The following is a 14,543-nucleotide window of genomic DNA, read 5'->3' as shown; positions in this document are numbered from 1 at the left end:
TGCAGTTACATGCGGCTTAGCTTGGCCAAATGAACCTGGAAACAGGGTGCGCAGATAGAACATAAAGGATCAGGTGGATACCTGAGGACTTGGACCAGGCCACCCCGATAAGCACAACCCTCACAGAACTCTTTAACAAATTGTGACGCCCGAGAACTACCCCCATCGAATTTGTCCGGGCGCACAGGGCACTGAGGCCAAGAGACCCACCGGAAGCACCTCCGAGAGTCACCATATGCTGTTTAGTCAGTTTCCAGTTAAAGGAAGACATATTACGAAAAGCCAGAGACACAGACCAAGTTCTGCTAAATGGTAAGCAACTACAACTATACCCGGACTTATCCCCAGCGACTGGCATACAGGAGGGCCATGAAGCGTGTATTCCAATCCAACAAAGTACGGTATCACTGGAACTTTCCCACAGGACTCCAGGCAAGCACTCCCAAAGGCCGATTCATGGTAAAGAACCAGGAGGACATGGCAGAACTGGTTAAAGAACTACAGCTTCCGCCTATCCACATGACCCGATGGCCTTTTACACCTTTCACCCTGGGACTCACACCGTAGCACCACAGCCTCACAGACTGCGGAGATCCCGTGCCCAGGCCATCTGACCCTCTGGGGTCACCACCTAAAACAGAGGGGTCCGCGAATGCCATGCCTAACCGCAAGTATTAATGTCTGTTCCCTTGGACTGAAGGCCTACACCCTTCCACGCTACAGGACACTATAGTAAAAGACATGCTAAGTATATATGTTTGCAATGGGTCGGGAGGGGGAGACAGGGACCGAAATGGACGAAAGAGTAACTCTATACCCAGCCCTGCCTACGGAGGCTTCCTTACACACGGCCATGTGTTATCACAGGCCATTTTAGAAACAGACTAGGAATGCTTACATACGCATGCATAACTATTAGACCCCTACAGGGGGACGTGAGACTTTGACGAGGTCCGGTTTTGAGAGACAAGGGCGAAATCTACGGTGCCTGGCATAGTTGAGATCTTGGGTCTCTCTGACTAGATTGGCGCTGAGGCTCCCAGCTTCCTCTGGTTTCCCCATAGGACAGAGCGTCTGGAGATAGATGGAATGGACCCGACGGACAACTGGTTGGCTCAGTGAATCTCTGTGCCCCTCAACCCTCTCCTTTTTCCTATCCTCCTCCCGCCCCCAGGCATCCCTGACTAACCCTCCCCAGAATCTGACAGTCCGAACTGCTTTAGCACCCAAAGAACGCAGCGCACCACCAGGACTGAGATGACGCTTACATCGAGCAATCTTACCATTCGTTCTATAAAACGCCAGAGGGCCTAATAAGCCAGCTAAAAGGCCTGGAGCCATAAGATTTCCATGCAAAAAGGGCCTCTATAGTTATGATTCAGGAGACTCCCTTCCGAGAGGATGACAGACCAAAACTGGCCAACCACCACTTCCCACTGGGGTATTACAGTGACTTCCTCGGGGGAAATCCAGGGGCACGGCGATATGGGTTAGCAAGAGAGTGCCATTCCAGGAATGTATGGTGGACCGGGCAGATAGATACCGATTTCTAAAGAGCGCGGAACAAATCTACACATTTGCATCCATATAAGCACCAAATGGTAGACAGTATTGTTTCTTCAAACGCACCACACGTAAATTACAGTCCTTCGCCGAAGGGGTTCTCATCGTATTGGGAGACCTCAATATAGCACTCGACCCTAAAATGGGACTGCTCCACAGGCACGTCTCACATCCCCACCCAACAACTGAACTTGATCAAATCTCTATTTACCAAACACAGACTCATTGACTGCTGGAGAGCACACCATCCAGACGAAAGGGACTACACTTTTTACTCACATCCACACCATTCCTACACCCGACTGGACTACTTTCTCATGACGCAATATCTCCAATTGATGCAGTGCGCCAAACTCTGGGTGGCGACGTGGTCGGATCATGCCTCGGTCATAATCACTCTTAAATCCCCTCTCTTCAGACCCACGAACTCCAAATGAAGGCTGAACGAGTACCTACTGCCCCGCCCGGACCTGACCGACCACATCAGGAAGGTTCTTACTGATTACTTTCAGACAAACGCAACTGACGAGACCTCCAAGACGTTTCAGTGGGAAACGCATAAAAGTGGGATAAGGGGACACTTCATACAAAAGGGAGGCAAACAGCAGCTCGACTTAAGGAGAACATCGATGACATTCAGAAACTCGAAGTGCTAAACAAGCACTCAACACCCATCCCACCAGGCAGCGTTGCTACAACTGCGACAAGACCTGACCTCACTGTTTAACTCCAAATACCATAGGGGCGTAGTTAGACATAAAGCTTTCTTTTCCTCAACGGGAATAAGAGTGGTAAAGCTGCTAGCCAGCTAGACCTACATAGACAGGATACAAGATGAGCAAGTCACCCTACACCGCCTACCGGCTAAAATCCGACGGGCTACCACTCTGTTATTACAAAACGCTTGTACCAGCCATGCTGGCTTCATTTAATGCCATGAGGGAGGGTCACCACTTGCCCAAGCAAGCACTGACAGCGCACATAACCATCATCCCTAAGGAGGGCAGGGACGGAGAGCACTGCGGAAACGACAGACCCATCTCCCTCATCAACTGCGATATATAATTAATGGCGAAGGTCCTGGCCATGCGCCTACAGATGCACATTCCCTCACTGGTGCACCCCGACCAGGTGGGATTCGTAACGGGATGCGAGGTGTAATACTATCCGTGCTCTCACTCTCATGCAAGGGAGGGATGGGGGCTTCTCTTGCTACCAACTGACGCGGAGAAGGTCTTCGACAGGGTGTGCTGGGAATAGCTCTTACAGATCTTCGCCCACTTCGGTCTAGGGCCCCACGTGCGAAAATGGATCCAAGTCCTGTACGACGGGCCCACAGCCCACAATGGGGCACTGACAGCCGAATTCTCTTAACATAATGGTACACGCCAGGGTTGTCCCTTATCTCTGCTGCTCTACGTCCTTGCCCTCGAACCCTTCATGACAACCATTAGACAACACAGGGACATCATGGTAATAAAGACGGGGGAAACACAACATAAGGTGGCTGCATATGCAGACAACCTTCTCATTTTTGTCTCCCAACCGGAAATCTCCCTACCGAACATCCTACAAGCTTTTAAAGAATTTGGAGCCATCTCCAACTTCTCAAAGTCATATGTCTTAAACTTTGGCTTGCCCACCCCCCTATGCCTCAGCTTCACTTTCCAGTGGGCGGACCACAAGGTCCGCTACTTGGGAACGTGGTTAACTAGACAAAGTGGCGATTTATTTAACCCCTTAAGGACACATGACATGTGTGACATGTCATGATTCCATTTTATTCCATATGTTTGGTCCTTAAGGGGTTAAAGATAATATCGCCCTTCTTACTGGCTTCATTCCGTCTGGAAATGGCGTAATGGTCTCACCCACACATATCTTGGCTAGGAAGGGTTCAGGTTATTAAAATGAATTTTCTCCCACGCTTGCTTTACATGCTACAAGCTGTCCCCATCATGGTCCCCAAACCCTTCACCTCCCTGCGCTCAGCGATGGGACACAACGTGTGGAATGGGACATGGAAAAGACCGAGGGTCAAGCTCCCAGCTCTCATGCAACCTAAGGACAGAGAAGGCCTGGCAATACCAGACTTCTATCTCTATTACGTGGCATGCCATCTTCAAAGGGTGATGGAGTGTACCAAGACAAACGTGCACAAACAGTGGAAGGTGGCAGAAGACTCGGGAGGCAGGTAGACCTGTCTCCGTCCTTCCATGGCGCTCCAGAAGGAAGAATGGACAGGGATGTTCCACGTTCACAAGACACACCCTACGGGCGCTACGCGTATGGCGGAGGGCATCCGGGACATATGGATTGACACAATACCCATCGGCTCTGCTACCTTTAACGCAAAACAACAACTTTCCACCCGGACTGGACACACTGTCCCCTACCTTTCTATAGACTTTATATGACAGACAAATATGAACGGTTGAGGAACTTTTTTGACACCCTCCCCAAAGGACAAGCGCTCACCAGACAACCGACCACATTTGAGGAGTGCCGTATGCACCCAGACCCACAGCCCCATGTGATCTCCTTTCTGTACTTAATGTTGCAAAGGGAGACCCCGCCAGAGAAACCTGCTTTTATAGGTAAATGTGAAACCGCCCTGGGAAGGACATTTACTGACAGTGAATGGGAAAAGATATGCTACCTTATGCACGACTGCTCTGTATTCAGGACGCAGGAGACGGCTTTTAAACTGTTGACTAATTGGTATCGCACACCGGCAATAGACCCAACTCACTCCGACCTCTGCTGGAGGTGCGGTAAGGGGGTAGGCACCACACTACACCTCTGGTGGGACTGTGAAAAAATAAGACCTTTCTGGGTGGGTATACATAAATATTCTGGGGAAGTTCGCTGATGCACCACCACCCATGGACCCGGCGGCAATGCTCCTGCATCACACCACCAACCCCAGGTCCCGGTATAAGAAATTCCATGTCCATTAGAAGTCCTGAACATAACTAAACAGGTCCTTCCAAAGTATTGGAAACAGGCGATCCTCCCCCCACTCCTGACATAGTTCGCCAAAATGGAGGAACTTAGGGCAATTGAGGAGCTCCACAAGGGGGAAGCCAATGCCCCCACAGCGTATATGGAGACTTGGTCACACTGGATCCTATCCACTGCAGCGGCAGACTTCACATCCCAATAACAATAGCAACTTCACCTGACGGACATGATGACCACAGACTTACACCTCACCTTTCCTTCCCCTCTTATCTTCTTCTACTGTATTTCTCTTTGGTTCTAGAAACCTTCCCGTAATGAGACCAGAGAGGTGATTCCCCGAAGCTGAAGGGTCTAGCTACCCTGGTCAGGGTAAGCTGCTGACAGCACTGGGCTCAGAGGGGGGAAAACAACCTTACCGGGCACTAAATAACTTTAACAACGCACCCACAGCACTGGGGTCTGCAACCATTGATCTAAAAAGTCAACCTCCCCACATGAGCCATGAGAGATAAGCCAACCCAAAATTCTCACCATATCGGGGGAATCATAAATGCCGTATCCAACCGGTATTAGAGGGTACTGTCTACTTGGGTCTATATGCTATAGGACCTGCAAGCCCTCCATGTGAATGCTATATGCGTTATATTGTGACCTGCATGTCACCGATGTATGCCTAAAAGATCATCATTTTTCCAGTATGATTGTTGATACACGAGTTTAATACGACCAGCGTGTTCATGCTGAAGTTTTCTTTCACAAAATTTTGAAAAATATAAATATCTTGCAACTGCATCAAGGATTCAGACTTGATGTTAAAAGGAATATCCACAGTAGAGTTGTCACACGGGTGCTATGGATGGTCTCCACTTACTAAATCTGGTATTTCCTGACAGTGCTTCTTCAGCCTAAAGGAAGACTTGTCCTGCAAGGACATGGCGGCCAACAAGCAAGCCAAACAGACAGTATGGAACTCCTTCAATTTCTTGTACATAGGATCCTTAAACAAACTATCCACCAAAGAAATAGTATCCTTCTTGGCCAAGGCAGCAATATCCCCATCTACCTTAACAGTAGGAAGAAATATCTATCAAAGTTAGGGGAAAGGACAAATGCAAAATTCCTTAGTTAGTCCTGCATATTTCTGGTCAGTATACATCTGCAAAGATGCAATAAAATCATGTGGAAACCAGCAGCTTGCTGGCTGGCTCTGAAACCTAGGAGTAGGTATTTGGCTATGAAATAGCAGGATCTGCAGCAATTAGTTCACTTAACTGTAAATTACCTGTCTGAGTCTGAAGGAGCTTGGATAATCGTTTGTTTTTATAATTTCTGTAGTTTGTCGGAGTGTCTTTTCAAATACTAGGAAAACCTACTAGAATGAGCTGTGAACTGCTCTTTATCTGCAACATGCAGACCTTGGATCAGCTGAACTGATAGACAGCCAAAACAGACACTGATGCAGGGAATGTATGCTTCTTAAGAGAAGCTGTGGTCCAATAACATTGCTCAAATTACAGACTAGGTAAAGTGAAGGAATAACAATGCAGAGCCTCCAAGGTCATTTATTTGCATCCTACAGTGACAAGGGGCACACTGACAAATAATCTGGCACCTGAGATACACTTCAGATGTCTGCAAACAGAGAGGTTATACCCTACCTGGAGATCATTCCCAGATGTCCACTGTGATGTAAATCTGTGAGATCTGATGAAGTAGCAGATTTTACATGTTTCCCATCAAGGTACAGAACTAATTAGAGGATCACTGCAAACTTTATGAACTCCTTGGTCAGTGCTTACAGGATTTAGCAGGGGAGGGGAGACAGGTGCCCCTCAAAGATGAAAACATCCTCAACATCAAGCTAATGCTGCATCTTCAAAGGCTTTTGTCCAGGCTGCAGTTTAAAAATTCTGTGGAGATACATAGATCTTTATAACCCATAATGTAGCCATAGCTCTGGTGCAATGAGCTGTGAGTCCAAAAGACGATTTTACAAAGGAGGAGTAGGCAAAATTAGTCTTCTTAATTCACCAATGACTGTTCTCCTGATGTTCTACTTGATATGCCAAGGACTGTTTAGATGATTATTTTCCTTAGGCCAAACCGTGACACAGAACCAACAACTGTAAAATGGGAGGAACTGGTTCTCGGAAAGTAGCTGCGCAAGGTTATGACTGATAGAAGTGGAATTAGAGAGAGAGAGAGGAAAAAGGGAGTTGTAAGTGGAGAACCACTTTGCCCCTAAAATTCAATTCATGAATCGACTTTAAGTACAAACATATTATATCATATTTACAGCCTCCAAAATGTTCCCTTTGGCTTTCAGCAGCTCTGAGAGCCAAACCTTCCTGGGTTACAATAGTCATGACACCAATTAATATAACCCTGCCCTATCTTTTGAGGAATAAGACACAGAAAAAAAAATATGTCAGCTGAAAATGCCAAGGTGTTGCTTGGTTTGACATCTGAAAAGAGAAACAGGGGGAGAGGGAGGAAAAGGGGAAAAAAATGTCTATCTTAGAGAGCCTCTCAGTATCCAGTTGGGCAGATATAGCATTCTAAGTATGCAGAATTGTTCCTTGCATGCAGAATAATAAACATGGCTTAAAGTGTCCTAGTTCTGCAAAATGGCTGTCAAGTGCAGCAGAGTCGCTACATGCTCTCCAATTACTATAACCTGCCTCTTCCAATATGGCCATCACTAGGGCCAGCCACTTTCTTAAACCTGATGGAATGCATATGCCCCTGGCATGTATTCAATCCACTGGAACAGGAGGGAGAGTTGGAAAGGATGAGAGCAGTCAATTGACACTCTGCCACATCAGACTCTGGAGAGTTCTGTAGGAAAGCATTTGGATGTGCCTCCCAAAAAAAACCTGTGCTGTCCCATTAGCCTCCAAATAAAACTATATGTCTAAGTTACAGTAAATATATGTAGTATAATGGGATTGTTGATGGCCAACACAAGTCAAACGACTGTTTGGCAACCCACAAAGCAGCTCCATTAAACTGCTTGAATATTTTTGCAGTATACATGTAACCTTCGATGTACGTTATAGCCTGTGAACACTGGCTGGTAGTTTATTTACAGCCCATCACTACCATCCAAACACCCACATTATGCAAGTGACAGTTGTTGAGACTGTACAGGTGTGGAGCCAGGCTTTGGGTTTCTGGAAAATAAGTATATTTTTGGCCTCAAACTGCATGGAAACAGTTTAACATAAACCAAACAAAGCACCCCCCAAAACAAAAATTATGGATAGCATCTATACACTTTTTGCACTATAAACAATACACCAAGCTGTGGTCATTATGGCCTAATTTTAGTGAATATAATGCCATAAGTTTATGGGTGCACCCGCCCGCCTCCCCCCTTTTGTCTACCTATTTTTGTAGTTCGCTGGCAAATAAAAAAATGACTTAACCCACCCCCTTCAGTCTCACTGATTATGCAGCAGATAAACTACATTTCCCAAAGTAACACTAACAGTGTTTATAGGAAATTTTAGATTATAGGCTTCCTTTAAAATAAAATTTAAAAAAAATACTCATATTTTATCCTGTACCAGGCAGTATCCACTGGGCAGCTGTAACTCTTCTTCTGTGATCATTGCTCAGATAACCTCTAATCCAACTCAAAGCTAATGGGCATTTGCAGTATTCACATCTTGCAGAGGCTTCATGCTATGTTATGTCGCAGAATAAAAAAAAAATCTCCAAGCACAATTACCAATTAAGCGTGCTTTAACCCCTTAAGGACCAAACTTCTGGAATAAAAGGGAATCATGACATGTCACACATGTCATGTGTCCTTAAGGGGTTAATGGTCAGTGCCTGGAGTGTCCTGGCATCTGCCCAGGGTAAGCAGTCAAACTGTTTGATAACTGACCACTAAGTGCCACTACACCTCCGTTGTAGTATGAGAGCTCTATACTAGTGCACAGAGGCCCTTATGGGCGGACAGCTCACAGCTGACACATGGTAGGTTTAGCGCAGTTCCTAAAAGGAGTTTCCAGCTCCAGAGGAGGAATGGAACTAGACACATTTGGCCACAGGTAAATTGCCATACCATTCTTAAATAGTTTCACTACTTACTCTGATAGAGCGCCAGAGTGCTCCTGGCACTAAGACCACTACACAGACTTTAGTGCTTATGGTGCTTGGAGTGTACAAGACTTTCAGTCTTAAAGTTTGTGCACAGCATCTGGAAGTGGACATGAAAGAAGACAGGGGTGTAAGGGATGGTGTTCCTTACAGTTTTTAATTAGGAGGTGTTCCTGTGCATCCATCTGTAGTGCTTCCATGAAATATATCCCGGACAAGCAAATAACGGTTAGGATGATTTAATTTTCAGTTTTATAAATGAGAAGTGAAAATTTGATGACAGTTATCATTCGATTTATTGCCATTTTGGCAATATGTACAAAATTGAGAGGGAGTGCTTTGTAAGTGCTCCCTTGCAGTCCCAACACTCGTTAAATGAGTCAGAGCTCTCGCAGTGGGTTGCCTTGGTAACGCATTGACTCATTAAATAGACGCTGACCAGAAGGAGTGTGTAATGAGTTCTGTACCCTGCAGAGGTGTATCTAAACCCAATATATTCATCAGGTATCCTGCCAACATGCAGTGGACCACCAGGGATCCAAATAACACTCCCAAGATCACCAGAAATTAAAGGGACACTATAGTCACCAGAACAACCACAGCTTATTGAATTTGTTCTGGTGAGCAGAATCATCACCTTAAGACATGTTGCTGTAAACACTGTCTTTTCAGAGAAAATGCAGTGTTTACATTACAGCCTAGTGATAGCGGTTAGAAATTCTTCCTGGGTCATGGCTGTCTAAAATGCATCCAAACATTCAGTGTCTCCTCCCTCTGCATGCAGACACTGAACCTTCCTCATAGAAATTAATTGATTCAATGATATCTATGAGGAAATGCTGATTGGCCAGGGCTGTGTTTGAATCATGCTCTGCCCCCGATCTTCCTCTTTGTCAGACTCAGCCAATCATATGGGAAGCACTGTGATTGGATTAGGCTACCACTTCTGATGATGTCAGCAGACTGATTGTTTTTCTGAAGCAAACAACATGTAGAGTTACAGCTTCAGGCTTGAATACAGTAAGATGTTGCTATATTTATGGAGGCATGAGGGGCCTAGGGGGGCTAGATGGTGGTTTTAACCCTATAGGGTCAGGAATACATGTTTAAGCCATAGTCATGTTTTACACCCTATAATGATCTTTTAAACTCCCCTACCCCCATAAGAAATAGTCATACTCCCATACACAAGCACAGTCTACCAAACCCATACACAGTCACACTTGGCCAACTGCCAAAAAAGCAACCTCAGCCAATGACACAAAAAAAAGGCAAGAGGTATAGTGAGGGGGGTTTAACGTATGCTTGCAATGACCTAAAGTTGTGTTTAGCAGTATATTCACTTTGCGACCATTGTTTTAAAATGCATTATAACCACTTGTACTTTGTGCCAAATAGGGGCATATCTCCATCACGGTCATACCACCAACTAGGTATGTTCAATTCCAGCGATACCCGCCAGACAACCCCTCTCTTACACTTACCTTGTGTTTACTTTCTAATGTAGCAGCTTCTTCCACAATATCTTTGCACTTTGGGATCTGCAAACAATAGAAAAATATATCAAGAATAGATCTGCACAGAGATACAGAAGACACAGCCAGATACCTATTTTCTTACACACAAATGTCAATGTTACTGTCTACCTCCTCAGAGATCAGCGTCCAGCCCTTACTAACAGGCTATGACTGCACAGATGACTTGCCTGGGCACTCAGAGGTTTCTAAACTACATTTCCCATAATGTTCAGCGCTGGCGGAGAATCATGGTTAATGTAGTTCAGCAGCATCTTTGCTCTATATATTCACCTTTCCTCATGTAATATAAACATTATTTTGTTAGTCTCAGTCACGGACTGTAAGTCCCCTCCTCCCCCTTTGCCGGTGTCTTGGTTGCCATAGCTTGCTATACACATCTCTATACATACTGTCAGACACAGGCAGGGTGCGGTGACGTCACGGACGAGCCCTGAGGTCGGGGTTAGAGGAGGCGAGATGAGAGCTGATCAGTAACTCTCTACAGACACCTGCCAGGACCCACTGTACCCAGCCGCAACACTACGGAAGCCGAGCGGGGACAAGAAACCCTACAGCGCGCTTTTTGTCTGCACCGCTCTCCCTGCGTGTAGGAGTCAGCCCTGGGCTGTGGAAGCAGTGCAGTGATAGAGAGACAGGGAGTGGGACACTCTATCATGATCCCTGTGTGTCTCTATTACTGAACTGCTTCCGGTCCCAGCTGGGAGAGCACAGAGCAGGCAGGGGGAGGAGGGATTACAGCCTGCTGATGGGGAGACCCTGCTCCTCCATTGAATGCTGTGTAGCTGCAGGACTGCAAGAGGATGTTTTAACCCTCAGCTTCCTCAGGATGCACTTTAACCATACATACATTACATACATGGGCTTCGCACAAACATCAGTTACACCACACATTTTCACATGACACATGTTAAACACACATAACATACATCCTATTTACATACATACACTCCACCTTTACCTCCAGGTCTACTATATTTCCATCTTGTTTGGTGGCTGCCACCCTTGCTGCCCTGTTGTGTATTTGTACCCCACCTCCTCTACACTGTTAGCTCGTTATAGCAGGGCCCTCATTTACCAATTGTTCCTGTGTCACTGTGTAATTGTCTCATTTATTGTAAATTTCCCCCCACCCTTTCACAATATCGTAAAGAGCTGTGGAATTAGTTGGCGATATATAAATACCAATAATAACTAGAAAAGCTACAATTTCTGGGGAAATTGTGTGAAGTGTTCTTGCCTCCACCAGTAGTCTACAACTGGGTGGAGTGGCTTGAGTAACTGTTGTGTGGTTGGAGTAACTGTGAAAAAGGTTGGAGTGTGGTTCACTCACTCTACAGCAAGGGCAGAGAAGAGCATTCAAATCCCTCGAACATTTCACCAACTACCAACAGGAACTAATAGATTTCAAATAGGGCAGAGAAGAGCGGTTAAAAACAAACTGCTTCAAATTGCTCACTTCACTGGCGGTTGCCATCTTCAAATGGTCCTACCGTTAAATAAATCCTACCGCAAAGAGCTTTATATTGTGAGAATCACAAGATCCAGACCTACATACTGGTGCATAGTATGTCTCTGAAATATTAAAAATGAAGGCACAGTCGCAGTTTAGATATTGCACTTCAAATTTAAGGTGGCTAGAGTGGAGTTTCAATGAATGTCAATGGACGGCGTGAGTTGCAAACAAATGGTCATATTGTGAAAACTATCAGGACTATGGCTTAGCCGTGGACATTTCTAGTGGCAGCAGGGATAGCTGAACGTTTTGATATAAGATTTGTGTAGGTGGGCTTGAAAATGAGGGAGTGGTGGCAGTTTAGAAATCATGTCCTGATTTTTCAGCTTTTGCCAGCTCCCACTCTAGTTTTGAACATTTCGCCATTCATTCCTATGGGACCAATTTCGCCATAAGAACGACGATATTCCGTGAACCATTTCGGTATATTACTGTCTATGTAGTGTAAAAACTGTGGGAGGAGTTAGGGTGGTATATTTGAATATAATAATAATAATATATATGTGAGATAACATTAAGTGGTCTTGCTATGCAAGAACACTTAAATATATATGGGAGATAACCAGTGGCGTACATACCGTGGCCGCATGGGTCGCAGCTGCGACCGGGCGCGGCACTCCAGGGGGCCCGGTCGCACTGCACACTCCTGCGGCCGGGTACCAGCTGCCAAGTTGTGTGGCCCCGGCCCGTGCGGCAAACCGCCGGGGCCGCATGTTAAGGAGTCCATCGGGTGGCCCATGCTGTCAGGGCCACCCGATGGACATGGATTGTGAGGGGGCCCGGTCAGCGCTGGGCGCTTTAACAGCGCGACCGGGCCCCCTGTAATGACATCACTGCTGGGAGGAAGTGATTCCCCGGTCACTCCTCCCAGCATACAGAGAGCCCGTGCGGGAGGAAGGAGGGAGTCAGAGTGGGAACTCTGACTCCCATCAGGCTGAGCCCCCACTGGACCCCAGGTAAAGTCACAAGGTAGGAAACATTTTCTATATGTGTGTGTGTGTCTATCTGTATGTGTGTCTGTGTCTCTGTATGTGTCTGTCTCTCTGTATGTGTGTCTGTGTCTCTCTGTATGTGTGTGTCTGTGTCTCTGTATGTATTTGTGTGTCTCTCTGTATGTCTCTGTATGTATTTGTGTGTGTCTCTGTATGTACGTGTGTGTGTGTCTATGTATGCAGTGGCGTACACACAATCCATGGGGCCCCGGATGTATGTGTGTGTGTCTCTGTATGTGTCTGTGTCTCTATGTCTGTGTGTGTGTCTGTCTGTATGTATGTGTCTGTTGAGGGATGTATGTGTGTGTGTGTGTCTGTATGTATGGGTCAGGAGGGATAGGGGGGCATGGATTGGGGGAGAGAGGGGAGGGGGGGGCACAGATCAGTTTCGCACTGGGGCCCCATGGATTGTGTGTACGCCACTGGAGATAACATTAAGTGGTCTTGCTATGCAAGAACACTTAATAAATTACACACATGACGTGCATGCCTGACATTTTACATACATAAATGCCATGTATTATACACATAACATGCACATACGTTACATGCACATATTCCAAAGTTACATACACCACTTACACATGCTTTATATGTTTTACATTCATGCTTTACAGAAAAAGTTCTAACAAACAGTACATTTTTACGTAAATGATTATTAATGTTCGTGCTCAAAATACAAAAATTCTCTTAGTTGGTTCCGATTCTGATTATCACACATATATACATAGGCATGCTCAACCATTTCCTTAGCGTGTGCACCTTGGAATTCCTTCCCTTTTTTATTTGATAAAATGTAAATATTTATTAAAGAAACCACTGTTGTAGTGGTTATGTGCTAGGAGTGCCCTGGTGCTCCTTCAAGGGTAAGTAGCGAAAACCATTTAAAAACAGTATGACAACTTGCCTGCTGTTAGCTCCACTGATCTAAGTCTTGATCTGCACTGACAGCTGAGCAATGACAGCTTATTCTTGGAGTGTTCTAGAGGTGCACGGCCAAAGCTAACTCAAGAGCAGGAACAGCCGACAGCAGTGGGCGGCTGGCAGGACCCAGGTAAGTTGTCAAAACAATTTTGAACAACAGGTGTAGGTTGGCTTTAAATGGACACCATAGGCACCAAAACCACTACAGCTAACGTAGTGGTTCTGGGTCATAGAGACTGTCACTGCAGTCCCACTGTGCAAACACTGCATTTTCTGAGAGACGGCAGTGTTTACACTGCTGCCTAAAGCCACCTCTAGTGGCTGTCACGTAGACAGTCACTAGAGGGACTTGAATTCACTCTGAATTATAGCAAATTTAAATCTAAATGACAACATTTTGATAAAAATTGCTAATCTGGAGCAGTTATCTAACTCTTATTCCATGATGGCTATTTGAGCATCATTTTTATACTAAGATTTAAAATCTCTATAATTTTTAGTGAATAAACCTCATTACATAAACATACATTACCTAAACGCTTACAAGGCTGGCATGATATATAATTTTGCCAGGTACGCCATTATTTCTTAGACACACATCACTGTTCAAATGTTGCAGGAAGAAAATGCAAAGAAGCAGGGTAGCACTTTTTATGTGCTGTCTATCAATGTGAGGAAGTTGTGTGCCTAGGAAAATACAGTGGATCTGGCATTCCTAAGCTAACAAAGCTCCGCAGTCGCACAGGCACTCTATGTATATACCATTTCACTTATACCTACACACATACACCAACATTCTGCACACACACTTTACTATTCAGTTACAGTGACACTCCTCGCTATTACACCTCAACATGATGCAGTATGGAAATTGTATTGCAGTGGAACTCAATTCCAGAAATGATCACTATTACAATTTAGTAAATCACACAGTGATGTTCA

General features: G+C 45.5%; 1 protein-coding gene across 2 annotated transcripts in view; it reads right to left on the bottom strand.

Moving 5' to 3' along the window:
- Positions 1–10,802, bottom strand: part of GKAP1 (G kinase anchoring protein 1) — a 66,124-nt gene extending 55,322 nt beyond the window's left edge. The window contains exons 1-2 of one of the 2 annotated variants that reach the window (XM_063455000.1): positions 10,562–10,802; positions 10,119–10,175 (exon numbers count right to left, since the gene is read on the bottom strand). The gene's annotated coding sequence lies outside the window, so the exon portion shown is untranslated. The remainder of the gene's footprint in view (positions 1–10,118; positions 10,176–10,561) is intronic. The other variant, XM_063454999.1, reaches the window with a different exon arrangement.
- Between the last annotated feature and the right edge of the window lie 3,741 nt (positions 10,803–14,543).

This window comes from Pelobates fuscus, chromosome 5 (assembly GCF_036172605.1).
Source record: "Pelobates fuscus isolate aPelFus1 chromosome 5, aPelFus1.pri, whole genome shotgun sequence".
NCBI classification, from domain to species: Eukaryota; Metazoa; Chordata; class Amphibia; order Anura; family Pelobatidae; genus Pelobates; species Pelobates fuscus.
The sequence above is the reverse complement of the archived record's forward strand: the minus strand, read 5'-3'. Positions and strand labels throughout refer to the sequence as shown.